Here is a 14,404-nt window from a genome sequence, read left to right on the forward strand (position 1 = left end):
CATTCCTGTCACTAACTGGAAGGAGGATGAAAGCACTAAAAATAGTAAAAATGAAGTATGTCCCAGTAAAATGCCAAAATTGTGTTGAAAAATGTGTTTTTCTGATTCAACTCCGTCTGTTCCTGAAAGCTGGTGATTTTAGCACCGCTAACCCTTTGTTGATGTAATTTTCAGGGTAAAAACCACAAGCCTTCTTCGGCAGCCCTTTTTTCCCCTTTTTTAAAACAAAAACAAATTTTTAGGTGTATTTTGGCTAATTTCTTGGTCTACTCCTGGGGAACACAGAAACTCTGGGTACCTTTAGAATCCCTAGGATGTTGGAAAAAAAGGACACAAATCTGGCGTGGATAGCTTATGTGGACAAAAAGTTATGAAGGCCTAAGCGCGAACCACCCCAAATAGACAAAAAAGGGCTCAGCACTGGATGGGAGGGGAAAGACCCAGCAGCTAAGAGGTTAATAAAACAACTGCATCTTAGATAGCAAAGCGTGAGCTGCAATAACCAGGACGACACAACATGACAAAATTAAAACTGTGACGAGAAGAGTGAAGCATAGAAACAACGCTATCATATTGTCACTTTACTCAATGGACTAATCCCTACCTAGGTTATGATCGAGCACAGCGTGTTAATCTGTAAATCTGCCCTTCAGGTTCCCCAGGGAAGACATCAACTCCCATACCTCAGCAAACGCCAGTGGTCTGCATTAGCATCTGTAGCGAAGCATTCCGCGATCAGCATACAGTCGTGGGTCCCTGGCTGGAATCTCCCTCTAACGTGTAAGGAACATGGAAAGTGTTTTTATAATAACACAGCTGATGTTCTGAGAAAATGTCCCTATGTAAGGATGTGTGTTTTCTACAAATGTTAGAAACTAAACTTCTACCACGTTCACCGGCAATGTACCGTGCTGTAGCCTTAGAAGAAGAACAGAGTGATCAAGAATGTCTTGTTTGAGAACAGAGTGCTGACCTTGGCAAAAACAGTTAGATAAACGGAAAATAAAACAAGACTGTAAAAGTGGTTATTGTAATGATAATAGGACGAAGCTGAATAAAATATATCTAGGTTAAAGTACACAGCGGCCTAGTGTGTTAAAATAACGTGCATGGAGCTACAACTAAAATGGCTACACAACAACATGTAAAACCTGAACTTAACTATAATGTCTCTGTAACTTCTTTTTTTTTTAGGGGAAAAAATATATATCTGTATATATAAGTATGTTTGTATGTAAATGTACATTACCTACTGGCGGTCGCCAGTAGGAGTTATAGATAGGTCTGCTTTTCCACAGATGGAGCGTTTTTGGGTTTGCTAATAACTTTGGCTCTGTTTGGCGAATCTTCATGGAACTTTAAAAAAAAAACACATCCATCTCAGCTCCTTCTTGGACTACTTCAGGATGATCTGCCAAGCATGGACCAAGAAAAATGAGGGTTCCCAAAACACGAAATCCCCATGAATTGTCCGTATACCTCTGCAGACAGGGCTACAGGAAAAACTGCTGTGGGGTTATACCATCTTCAGCAGAAAGCCAGATTTTGTTCCACAGATTGTGCTTTTTGTGAATTGGTGTGAATCCGTTCAGAAGTTTTTTGAGAAATTAAGGGTAAAAATAATTGTATACTTTGGCAGTTAGGTTCATGAGAGTCTTACGAGCCTCCAATGAGAGAGCTAAACCAAAAATTGAGGCCCGTGTTTGATCAAGAGGCCGGTTTTCCCTATGAGCCTTCGTGCCCCTGCGGGAGCGAGAGTCTCCCACAGGTCCCTTGAGTCCTGTGATTGGTTGGCTGTTGGAATGTTAGTGATGAAATTGTCGCCATATGCAAGGTTATAAGCAGTGCATGGTGAGGGGGCAAGTTGTAGTTGGTGCTGCTAATTTCTAAATTTCAGTGCTTTTTTTTTAGCTCAAAACCAAAAGCTATAGAATCACCCACACAAGCACTCACACACTTACTCACACACCAACACAACCACTTACATACCCAGTCACACATCCCCAAGCACTCACAAATCCTCTCACTCACCCTCACAACCATTGACTCAACTACCCATGTTCCAAAACAGCCACAGAAACACTATTCACTTAACCAAACACCCACTGAAACAGCCACTCACTGACCCATACAGCCACTTACACACCCAGTGACTCACTCACTCACTCAAACAGCCATTCAGGGATCCATTCACTCACCAATACAGTCACTTGTACACTCAATTACCCACCCATGTAGACACTCACTTAGTTACTACGTCACACCTACAGCCACCAACACACATACTCACTCTCTAGTATAGCCACTCACACAACCACTCACTCACCCATACAGCTACTCATACAACCAGTCACTCACCAATACAGCCACTCATACAGCCAGTCACGTACCCACACATCTACTCACACATCCACTGATACACCCCTACAGCCATTCAGACAGCCATTCTCACACAGATACACACAGTCACACAGCCACACCTATAATATATGTTAGAAGTAGTATAACTCATTAGAAGTACACCTAGTATACTAATTCAACTTTTGTAGTATGTTAATATGTATGTTTAACGATCAGAAACTCTTAGTAAAAACACTTACACTCCCTGGATGATGTTATCAGTGATGTCATCAGTGATGTCACTGACCATGTCTTGAGTGATATAATATGTGAGGTCATAAGCAGTGCATTGCAGGGGCATAAGTTATAGGTACAAAAGATATGTAAACAGTTAGAAAGGAAATGGAGAAAAACCTATGACGATGACTCTAAATATAGGGCAGCAATGAGAGACTATCATGCGGAAATTAAAACCGTGCAAGGACTGTTCTATGTTGTCAGAATAGAACAATCCTCCAATTCTTCTGGAGAAATCTTTACAATTGTTAAAGAATTAACTCAAGACCCTTCTCTTCGCAGCCCAAATCAAGCATCTTCGGAACACAGTAACAATTTGGCAGCTTTCTTTCATGAAAAGGTTCTTGATATTCAACAAGGCTTCTCCCACCTCTCCGCACAAGAAGCCACTACGGCATTTCAAGACGCTTCGAATGTCACTTTCATAGTGTTTCAGCCTCTGACTGAGAACCTAGTTCTCGATCTCCTACGCACTATAAAATCAGGCTCTCCCCTTGTTCCAGCCCCACCGTCTATATTAATCCTCGGTGCGGATGTTATTGTGCCTGTTCTAACTAGGATTCTCAATAATTATCTCACCTCTGGTCAGCTTCCACAAAACTGGAAACATGCTGTCATCAAACCTTTATTAAAAAAGCCTAGGCTTGATCCTAGGTAAGTGGGCAATTATATACCAATTGCCCTCCTGCCGATAAAATCTAATCTAAAATTATCGAAAAACATGTTAACAAACAAATTTCAGGTTTTCTCGAGGATTACAATCTTCTACATCACACTCAGATGGGTTTTAGACCTTTGGATGGCACTGAATCTGCCCTGTTGGCGGTTACCGAGGACACCTGTCAACGTTTGGATTCGGGTGGCTATGCAGCAATTATCCTTCTGGATCTGAGTGCTGCATTCGATACTGTAGATCATAATATTCTTTAGATCATAATATCATAATATTCTACTTCAGAGATTCTCTCGGATCGTTTTTTCAGGGACCTCATTTTAATGGCTCTCTGACTTCCTGAAGGACAGGACCTCTCAAGTCCTTGATCAATCTTTTTTTTTCTAAACCTCTGCCACTCAGTTTTGGAGTGCTGCAGGGCTCCTCTCTGAGCCCTACTCTTTTTTACCATTTATATGTCCCCCCTGTCAAGAATTATTGAGCCACATGGACTATCTCTAGTATCTTATGCGGATGATACTCAGTTGGTCTACTCCTTCTCTGCTAAGAATACCCAAGAACAGACTACTTTATCTTCTTGTCTCTCAGATATCACCAGATGGATGAAAGAGAGCAAGCTTAAGCTCAACAATGGGAAAACAGAAGTTATGATTGTCGGGAATCCTTCCTTACTTAGGTCCCCATCCTTAGCAGTGAACTTGCCTAAGGATCTACCGCTGCCTAAAGATTCCATAAAAAGCTTGGGCTTTTGGCTAGACCCACACCTTACAATGGAATGCCATTCTAAGAAACTGGCAGCTACCTGTTTCGGTTTTCTAAGAACCCTTAGGAAAATCTTTATATTACTTCCATTTTCAGCCAAAAGACTTAGGGGCATATTTATACTCTGTTTGCGCCGGAATTGCGTAGTTTTTTTTTACGCAATTCCGACGCAAAACTAACTCCATATTTATACTTTGGCGTTAGACGCGTCTAGCGCCAAAGTCCATGGAGTTTGCGTCATTTTTTAGCGTGGACACCTACTTTGCGTTAATGATATGCAAGGTAGGCGTTCCCGTCTAAAAAATTGACTCCGAGGCATGTGCGCCGTATTTACACTCCCGGGCAAAATTCACGCCCGGGAGTGGGTGGGTCAAAAAAAATGACGTACGGCCGCTTTTGCGCCGTTTTTTAGCGCCTGGACAAGGCAGGCGTTAAGGGACCTGTGGGCTCGGAAGGAGCCCAGAGGTGCCCTCCCATGCCCCCAGGGACACCCCCTGTCACCCTTGCCCACCCCAGGAGGACACCCAAGGCTGGAGGGACCCATCCAAGGGACATTAAGGTAAGTTCCGGTAAGTATTTTCTTTTATTTTTTGTGTGGCATAGGGGGGCCTGATTTGTGCCCCCCTACATGCCACTATGCCCAATGACCATGCCCAGGGGACATAAGTCCCCTGGGCATGGCCATTGGGCAAGGGGGCATGACTCCTGTCTTTGCTAAGACAGGAGTCATTTCTATGGGGGTTGGGAGTCGGAAAAAATGGGGCAAATCGGGTTGAGGCGAAAAATTTGCCTCAGCCTGACTTGCCCCATTTTTTGACGCCCAAGCTCCATATCCCCCTACGCCGGCGCTGCCTGGTGTACGTCGTTTTTTTCCACGCACACCAGGCAGCGCCGGCGGCTAACGCTGGCTAACGTCATTGATTAAATACGGCGCCCGCATGGCGCATCAGAATGGCGTTAGCCGGCGCTAATTTTTTTGACGCAAAACTGCGTTAGCGCAGTTTTGCGTCAAAAAGTATAAATATGTCCCTTATTACTCAGGCTCTGATACTTTCGCGTCTCGATTATGGGAACGTACTGCTCCTGAGCTCTCCTTCTCATGTTTTAAAGAGACTTCAGGTGGTGCAGAACGCTGCTGCTCGCCTACTCACAGACACCCCCAGACATTCATCTGCCAATCCAGCCTTGGCTTCCCTCCATTGGCTTCCGATTGAACAACACATTATTTTCAAAGCTATGGCCCATATTTATACTTTTTTAGTGCCGCATTTGCGTTATTTTTTGATGCAAAATCGGCGCAAACTTTCAAAATACAATTGTATTTTGGAAGTTTGCGCCGATTTTGCGTGAAAAAACTATGCAAATGTGGCGCTAAAAAAGTATAAATATGGGCCTATGTGTTTTATTCACCGAGCCCTTTGAAACAAGGGTCCAGTCCTCCTCAGACGAATGATCACTCCCTATATCCCCAGGAGAATACTCAGATCTTCTTCAGTTTTTTCATTAACTCCTTTCGTGCTAAGAACATTAGAAGGGGGGTAGATCCTTTGCCTGTAGAGCAGCTAAGATCTGGAACTCCCTCCTGTTGGGACTTCGTCATGCCATGTCAGAATCTTCTTTTTGTAGAAAATTGAAAACTCTATTGTTCCCTGTTTAGGTCTGTTCCTCTTACCTAGTGATCTTCCTCAGCGCTGAGAAGCCTTTGGGTAGCCATGCGCTATACAAATCCTCAAAACTCGAAACTAAACTAGGTCAGGTAATTATAACTGCTGAATTTCTGTTTTATACAAGTGAATTCTGAGCCTAACTATAACGTCCCTGAAATCTTTGGTTATGTCAGCGAATTTCTAAGGTTTTTCAAATTCTATTTCCTAACTATTGCCTGTGGCCTTTGTTTTTTTCAGTGAATTTCCATGGTTTTTTTAGAATTCTATTTCCTAACTAAATCATGTTCCTGTAACTTTTGTTTTTTAAGTGAATTTCTAAGGTTTTAAAATTTTATTTCCTGTCTATAACCTGTAACTTTTGAGAAAGAATGTGTGAGTGAGTGCATGAGTGTCTGAGTGGGTGTGTGAGTGAGCATGTTAATGTCTCAATGGGTCTGTGAGGGGCATGGGAACATGTGGAGCATCTTTATCTTGGTACTCTTTGCGCCAAAAGAAATCAGTCACTTCACCAAGAGGAGGATTTGTTTTGTTGCAGCTGAAAGCCATCATTGCTTGAAACCTGTTGTTAAAATATCTGCAAATGTTTTCAGGGTCCAATGAGCAAAGTTCTCTTGGTATCTTCTGACTGATGTCTTTTATGTTTGAGTTTGCTTCTCACAAGAATTCAAGGAGGTCATTCCACAGATACTCGGTGCAACTTAGTGTCAGAAAGGAAGTAGATTTTCCTAGGTTTCTCAACATGCATTTTAGCTCATTATCACGTTGGCAGTCCATCAAATTATTCAAGTTGTATTCCAGAATTTAATCTTTTCCATAAACTTTGTCAACAAATTCCCTTGCTGACAGATTCTACAAATTCACTCTTGTTTTGAGAATGTGATTTACTGCATAAGATAAGCCAGACAAGTCACTCTCAAATAGTAGATGAACTAAATAGGAAATACCCTGGAGAAATCTATGGTCCTCTGAATAAAGTCTAGTTGATCTGTACTGGACTACTAGTATTTGTACAGGCTGGTCATCATACCTACCACCTCCTCCAGTAGGAAATAGATGTGGAAAACTGCGAGCTTCTAACTTTTTCTCCCACACACTTAAGGGAGCTTCTTTCGCTTCTTTCATTTACAAGAGATCAATAGCATCTCCAATAAACTCTTTAGAATATAGAAGATGAATACTACAGTGTTCAAAAACATTTTCTGATCTTGATTGATCTATCTTCTCAGTTAGATCTCTTGATGATAATGTGTCATTACCATATGTGTAACATCTTGAAGAACATCTACATTCTTGTTATTTTATACTGGATATAATGTTTCTTTTTTTTAAATTTTGTAACATCTAATAACTTTTGACATATCTTTTTGTCCTTGGTAGGGACCCTATTGACTAGAATTACAAGTCCTCTTCCAAATATCTCTGCAACCCTACAGTTTCAATATTCTGCTTTAAAATTAATGGCAAATACTCAACTCTACCTTTAAAAACCTTTCTGGAGTTCAGTTGGAGATAACTCTCCTGTCTTTGGCTCCATACAGACTATAGCTTTAAATAGATGTCTATGTTGTATAAGTATAGATTAATAAACACTCAAATCTTGAAGTTTCTGTGGAATTGAAACTAGTTCTAACTTATTATGCACTGCTCTAGCTTTTTTGTCCTCTAACTTATTATAACAATACTTATGTATAATTTGTTGTGTGGAACAATCAAAGCATCCTATACAAATAAATAAGCTGGAAATTCTGGCGACATATCTCTATTGTCTTCTTCAGTTGTCGAAAACACAATAACATAAAAAGTTTGACTTTTGTAGTGAGCACATTAACAACATATAGATACACACTCTGGTTTCTCTGAAGAGACTGTGTTAAACTTTCTAATCTCTTCATGAAAGTTATCAACAGTAATACCTGTCTCCTGTTCCGCTACACCTGCCGATAAAAAGTCTACATTTTCCCTACTCTCCTCTTTGGGTCCAAAAAAGCGAAATTGCACATCATCACAAACCTTTTCTACCTCTACCACTGTACCATGAAAAAGAGCTCTATTCATTTCTCCTAAACATAGCACACGTCGTCACATAGTAAACCTCCTATTTGCGAGTGATGTACTGCTAACATTCTAAAACGATAAAAGGTGTTTTGCTACACTTTCTTTGATAAACATGCTAGTAAATGTCCCTGTAGATTTGTACATTTCTTTACTTTGCATTGATCTAACTCTTAAAAAATGGCAATTCTCTGTTTAAGACTTTTGCATGGAAAGATACGTAGGAAATTTCTCAATATGCCAACTGATCGCTGAAGAACACTACAAATACTGCTACAGTTCCACTCACATTCAGGGGCCTGTCTACGACTTTCTTGTATCTCTTCAGCTATGGCTCCCTCTACATTTCTAAGTACCATTACCTCTTTTGGAATGGAAGAACCATCTTCCATCTCATAACATCATCCAGATTCATCAACTGCATGCACAAATGTGTTCTCTTGCAAGTAGCATTTTTCATTAAAGAAAGGTTCAGTACTAGAAGTGTGTCTCCATTCACCACTGAAAACATTGCAAAAGTTAGATCTATTGAAAAGTTGTTTCTCCTCATACTCAACACCATTTTATCGAGCATTTTCAGTCTGTTTGGAATCAACATAAAGAGATTCCTCTTGAGAGCAAAGGCCCTATCGACAACACTCTCAACATGTTTCTTTTGTGTGACAGTTTCTCTCCTTTTATACTTCTTCATGGTTCTCATTAGATTCTGAATTACTGTCCTTCTGGTTAAATTCTGTGCTTCACTGGAAGTTTTTTACTTGTCATATCAAGTACTTTTACTCTTTTCTTAGTTGATCTCAAACTTTGTTTTTTTATGTACTTCATTTTGCTGTATTTTAAGTTGAACACATACTGTTTTAAAAACATGTCTGTTCTTTTGTCAACAGCTCTTTTCTTTCATTACTTTTTCTGCACTTGCCCCTTTTGTTTCTCAGTTATGAGGAGATAGTATTCTTGTTTCTTTCTTCTCTGACTTTTTGATGGAATTGTGTGTGTAGTTCAGTATAAATTGATAGCTGAAAAAAAACAAAAAATGAGGTGTATGTTTCATTTATGTACTTTCATAATAAACATTTTAATTAGTTAACTAGCCATGCAAACTGTTGTCTTATTATAATATTAGTACCATTGTTCTATTATTTTCAAGTTTATATTTCTGTTTCTTTCTCTGTGTCACTGTATGCATTACTCTATCACTGGTATGCTATCATATTTATCACAGAGTTCCTACACATATACACATTTTAAAGGACTACGACTCTGCATCAGTGAATACATATCTGAATGAGTCCATGTGTTTAAATACGTCTGGCAGTATATGACTGGCTGTTGTACTAACTGTATGAGTTTCTAAATGTCTATGAAACTGACTGAAGTAATATCTTAGGGTCTGAGGTAGGGGATAAAGGGGTACATAAGTGTGTTTGTAACAATACTGCTGCATACATCAGTAGTTTCTGAGTGTGTGAGTGAATGTATAAGTGCCTCTGTCAGTCTGTGAGGGGTGAGAGATAGGCTCTATGCTTTGGAAACATGTATGTGGGTTTCCTTTATGGTAGGCATGTTTGTATGTGGATGGATGTCCAGGTTATGTCACTAAATGCCTACATATCTGAGTGAGTGAAGGAGTCTTCCTATAGCAGTCCCATGATATGTTTAAGTAAATGTGCTGTGTGTGGTTGTCTGTTTTAGTACCTCTATGTCTCTCTAGATGTGCATGTAAGTGCCTGAAGAAATACCTAAGGTGCTGTGTTTGGGAAAAGAGGGGTAAATAGGTGTATCTGCAGCAATCTTTCATACTGTTCAATTGATAACTATATGACTGAATTTATAAGTCCCTCTGTTACTGTGACTAGGTGTGAGAGAGGCTCTTGGCATTGGAAACATATAGGTCAGTTGCATTATGGATAGTATACTCCTTATTGTGCTTGGCTTAGGGGTCTGCAAGTGAATGAGTAAGTTACTAAAACTCAAAAGGACATTTCTCAATCACTTAAGCACAAAGCACTGTGCTTTATAGCTTACTTACAGCATATCCCAAAATTGAGTTATTTCTGCTAAAACATGGGTTTAAGACTTGACAAAGGGATTTTAGAGGCCATCTTGAGTGGGCAGTGAGAGTGCATACACAGGCTCTACACTGGTAGGCCTCACTCATCAAAACAGTATTTGTCTGCATGCATGAAAAGATTGTGTCACTACTTGCCTATGTTTCTGAGTGAATGTAGGAATCCACCTGTAGTAGTGAAATATTTTAGTAAATGTATCAGTGTGAGAAAAGGCCTCTATTGACATGGTAGCCCACCACTTTTTGCCTGGAAAATGATGTGGTTTCAAACTGTAAGTGCCTTGGGCCAGATCTCTTGCCTCAGAACAGTACTATGTTTGGCACTTCAGCCACCCTTGCAAGCCCCTAGCAAATGGTACCCTGGTACCTGGGCCTAGATACTGAGGAGAGCCCCCCAGAGCTACAGCAACAATTGTGCCACTCTGAGATGCCCCACACTAGCCTCATGCAGACTGCCATTACAAGTGCATGACTAGGTGTATTTAAAAGTTACAAACTCAACATGGCACTCGCCAAGAGTGCCATGACCACTAACACTGCATGCACTATAGGTAAGTCACCCCTCTGGCAGGCCATGCAACCCTAAGGCAGGGTGTACTATAATGCATATGAAGGGATATATGTACATGAGCAAATATGCCCCTACTGTGTCTTTTCAAAACTTAAAGATATATGTGGTCATTACAACCCTGGCGGACGGTGTTAAAGCAGCGGTAACACCGCAAACAGTCTGGCGGAAAAAAAATTGGAATTATGACCGTGGCGGAAACCGCCAACAAAGACAGCCACTTTAACACTCCGACCGCCATGGCGGTACAGACAAGCAGCGCGGCGGTCACCGCCAACAGACAGGCAGAACACATTGTACCGCCCATAGTATCACAACCCGCCAATCCGCCACCTTTTCCGGGGCGGATTCTCCGTGGATAAAAACACGGCGGAAACAGTTTCTGCAATGGGAAAACGCTCACCTGAACACATCCCATGAGGAAGGAGGACTCCATGGAGCCTGAACTCCAAATCCTACCGGCCCTTCTCTTCCTACTCATCTACAAAGACCAACACCTGCGCCAGGGACGACAACGGTGAGTACTGCACCTATGACATGGGGGGGGGAGGCAAAAGTTAGGGGGACACACACGCAACACCCCCACCCCCACCCCACGCTCGCATATTACAACACAAACACCAAAGCATTTACAAAAATAACATCAACAACCCACAACACCCCCGGAAGAAAGCAAAGACAAAACAAAATCAGTCCAAACCTTGTAATGTATCACTATACATGTCTCAAAAAGATACAGAAATATTAGCTAACCATACAAAAGTATATACATTTTGAGAAGTAGTGCAGATATACACATATAAATGTCCGTGCACCACTAGTCCAAAAATGCATGGGCGAGGCCCACAAAAGATACTTGTCCACACAAGGAGAGAACACTGCCGGGGCATCAGATAGAAATACTACAGGCACCTCAGGGGGAAGGGAAGGGGGGGCACCTCAGCCGGAGGAGTGCAAAGTCAGATCCACGACGGGGTTCCATGCCCACTGTTCCATCCTGGGGAGTGCAAAGCCACAGTCTCTCAAGTCTCTACAGTGGGTGGCTTGCCCACTGTTCCATCCTGGGGAGTGCAAAGCCACAGTCTCTCAAGTCTCTACGGTGGGTGGCTTGCCCACTGTTCCATCCTGGGGAGTGCAAAGCCACAGTCTCTCAAGTCTCTACAGTGGGTGGCTTGCCCACTGTTCCATCCTGGGGAGTGCAAAGCCACAGTCTCTCAAGTCTCTACAGTGGGCGGCTTGCCCACTGTTCCATCCTGGGGAGTGCAAAGCCACAGTCTCTCAAGTCTCTACAGTGGGTGGCTTGCCCACTGTTCCATCCTGGGGAGTGCAAAACCACAGTTTCCAAAGTAGATAACAGCCTCCACTGGTTCAGGAGGGGGACTGGTGCCCAGACTGGAATAGTCTCCCCGTGGAAGTTCCTGTACCGTCCCTGGCCCACCCGCACATGGGATAACGATGCTTGATGTGGCGGACATTTCATACTTCCCCGGTGTATGCCCTGTTCAGCGGTGCTTTGCCATGGCGGTGTCTGGACTCTTCAGCGGTGCTTTGCCATGGCGGTGTCTGGACTCTTCAGCGGTGCTTTGCCATGGCAGTGTCTGGACTCTTCAGCAGTGCTTTGCCATGGCGGTGTCTGGACTCTTCAGCAGTGCTTTGCCATGCCGGTTTTGGACTGGGCATTGGTGTGTGGCATGACGTTCTCTGGACTGGGCATTGGTGTGTGGCATGACGTTCCCTCATTACCCAGCGGGGCTGTGGCAGCCGGGCCCCTCCTGGGCACTGACTTCGGCGGTGGTCTCCTGACCAGTGACGGTACTTGGGCCCTCCTGGGCACTGACTCTGGCGGTGGTCTCCTGACCAGTGACGGTACTTGGGCCCTCCTGGGCACTGACTCTGGCGGTGGTCTCCTGACCAGTGACGGTACTTGGGCCCTCCTGGCTACTGACTCTGGCGGTGGTCTCCTGACCAGTGACGGTACTTGGGCCCTCCTGGGCAATGACTCTGGCGGTGGTCTCCTGACCAGTGACGGTACTTGGGCCCTCCTGGGCAATGAATCTGGCGGTGGTCTCCTGACCAGTGACGGTACTAGGGCCCTCCTGGGCACTGACTCTGGCGGTTGCTCCTGTCCACTAGCGCCGGCGGAGGTGGTGGGCAGTTCATCGTCCATGCTAGTGTCAGGGGCCCCTTGGAGGGCCACGGTGTCCCTCAAGGTCTGCTGTATGTCCTTCAGCACCCCTACGATGGTGCCCAAGGCGGAGCTGATGGTCCTGAGCTCCTCCCTGAAGCCCAAATACTGTTCCTCCTGCAGGCGCTGGGTCTCCTGAAACTTGACCAGGACCGTCGCCATCGTATCCTGGGAGTGGTGGTATGCTCCCATGATGGAGGATAGGGCCTCGTGGAGAGTGGGTTCCCTTGGCCTGTCCGCCCCCTGTCGCACAGCAGCCCTCCCAGTTCCCCTGTGTTCCTGTGCCTCCGTCCCCTGGACTGTGTGCCCACTACCACTGCCCCCTGGTCCCTGTTGTTGTTGGGGTGGTGGGTTATCCTGGGTTCCCTGTAGTGGTGGACACACAGCTGATTGACCTGTCCTGGGTAGGGAGGTTTGGGCCCGCTGGGTGGGTGCTGTGCTGGTGTTACCAGAGAGTGGAAGGTCAGTGTTGGGCTGTGCCTGTGCAAGGGGAACTGACTGTCCCGAGGCCCACGATGGTCCGGGCTGGTCATCAGGCTCCAGTAGGGCAGAGCTCACTGATGAACACTCACCCTGGGCGCTTCAGAGCTTAAACCTAAAGTGCCCTGGTCAGAGTCAATCTGTGACGCTTCCCCTCGTCACCGGTGATCAGGACCTTGAGGCACCTTTGATGAGCTGAGAGGTCACGCCCATAGGAGTTGTGACCTCTTCAGCCCAGCAAAGTTCAGCTCAGGCAGCCAGGAGTCTGTGCAAATGGCGTGTGTCTTACTCTTGGCTGCCTGATCTAAACATGAAGAGTGTCTGTCAGGCTGAGCTTTGCTCAACCTGACAGCCACTCTTCATGAGGGGCTAAAGGTGGAGGGGTGTGGACCCTCTGCCCTAAAGGACGAGCCGTGGCTGGTGGCAGATGAGGTGACCACTCCATTTCATTTCCCTCCATCTTGGATCAGGGTTAGGGATGTGACCCCTTCCCACAGGATGTGGTCACTTAAAGGGAGTAGCCACCTTAAGGTAGGTGGCCCATTGGCCACTACCAGGCACTCCCCCTAATGCCCACTAATTGCAGTATTTAGTGGGCATCCCTGGACCTACAGATCAGATTTGACAGTCACAAGAATACCATGAACAAAGAAGACCCGAGGCATGAAAACAGAAGTCCTGCTGCAAAAAGAAACAAGCTTTTGCAATGTAATGGGTCTCACGTTTGCTCGAGTTAGAGCTATTAGCATTGTAAACTCCTAATCGGACTTTTCTTGCCACATAAATTGAAAATGAAAAGTAAAACAGTTTCACTTAACTAACCGGACTTTTCTTGCCATATAAACTGAAAAGTAAAAGTTTCACATGTGCAAGCCGACGGCCTCCATCAGCAAACACACAAAGGGAAATAAAAGTTTTCTGACAGTGAAACCTATTGGCAAAAGTGCAATTATCTATGTAACTGGCAAAAGTGCAATTACCTATGTAACAGGATCAATGTCATGCAAAGCGCTCGACTACTGCCTAGCGAGATCGCGCTGCGAAATAAAGAGAAAAAGTAGTCCAGAAACCAACTGGAAAACATCGAGCCTCGTATGTTTTCAGTAGTTGTTCGGTGCGCTCGGGGAGGGCTAAACACCGGAAAAGGCATGACGTATACATGTCCTTCAGTAATGAAAGCAAGCGGATTTCAAAAGGCAAGCCCACAAACCAATAAAAGTGACTGACGTGACATGGGTGTGGTTAGAAGCCCAAGAGAGATTACAGCAGGGGCTTAGCACTTTGCGCTCGCCTGTAAAAAAGGGCCAAACCC

Source organism: Pleurodeles waltl, chromosome 4_1, assembly GCF_031143425.1.
Source record: "Pleurodeles waltl isolate 20211129_DDA chromosome 4_1, aPleWal1.hap1.20221129, whole genome shotgun sequence".
NCBI classification, from domain to species: Eukaryota; Metazoa; Chordata; class Amphibia; order Caudata; family Salamandridae; genus Pleurodeles; species Pleurodeles waltl.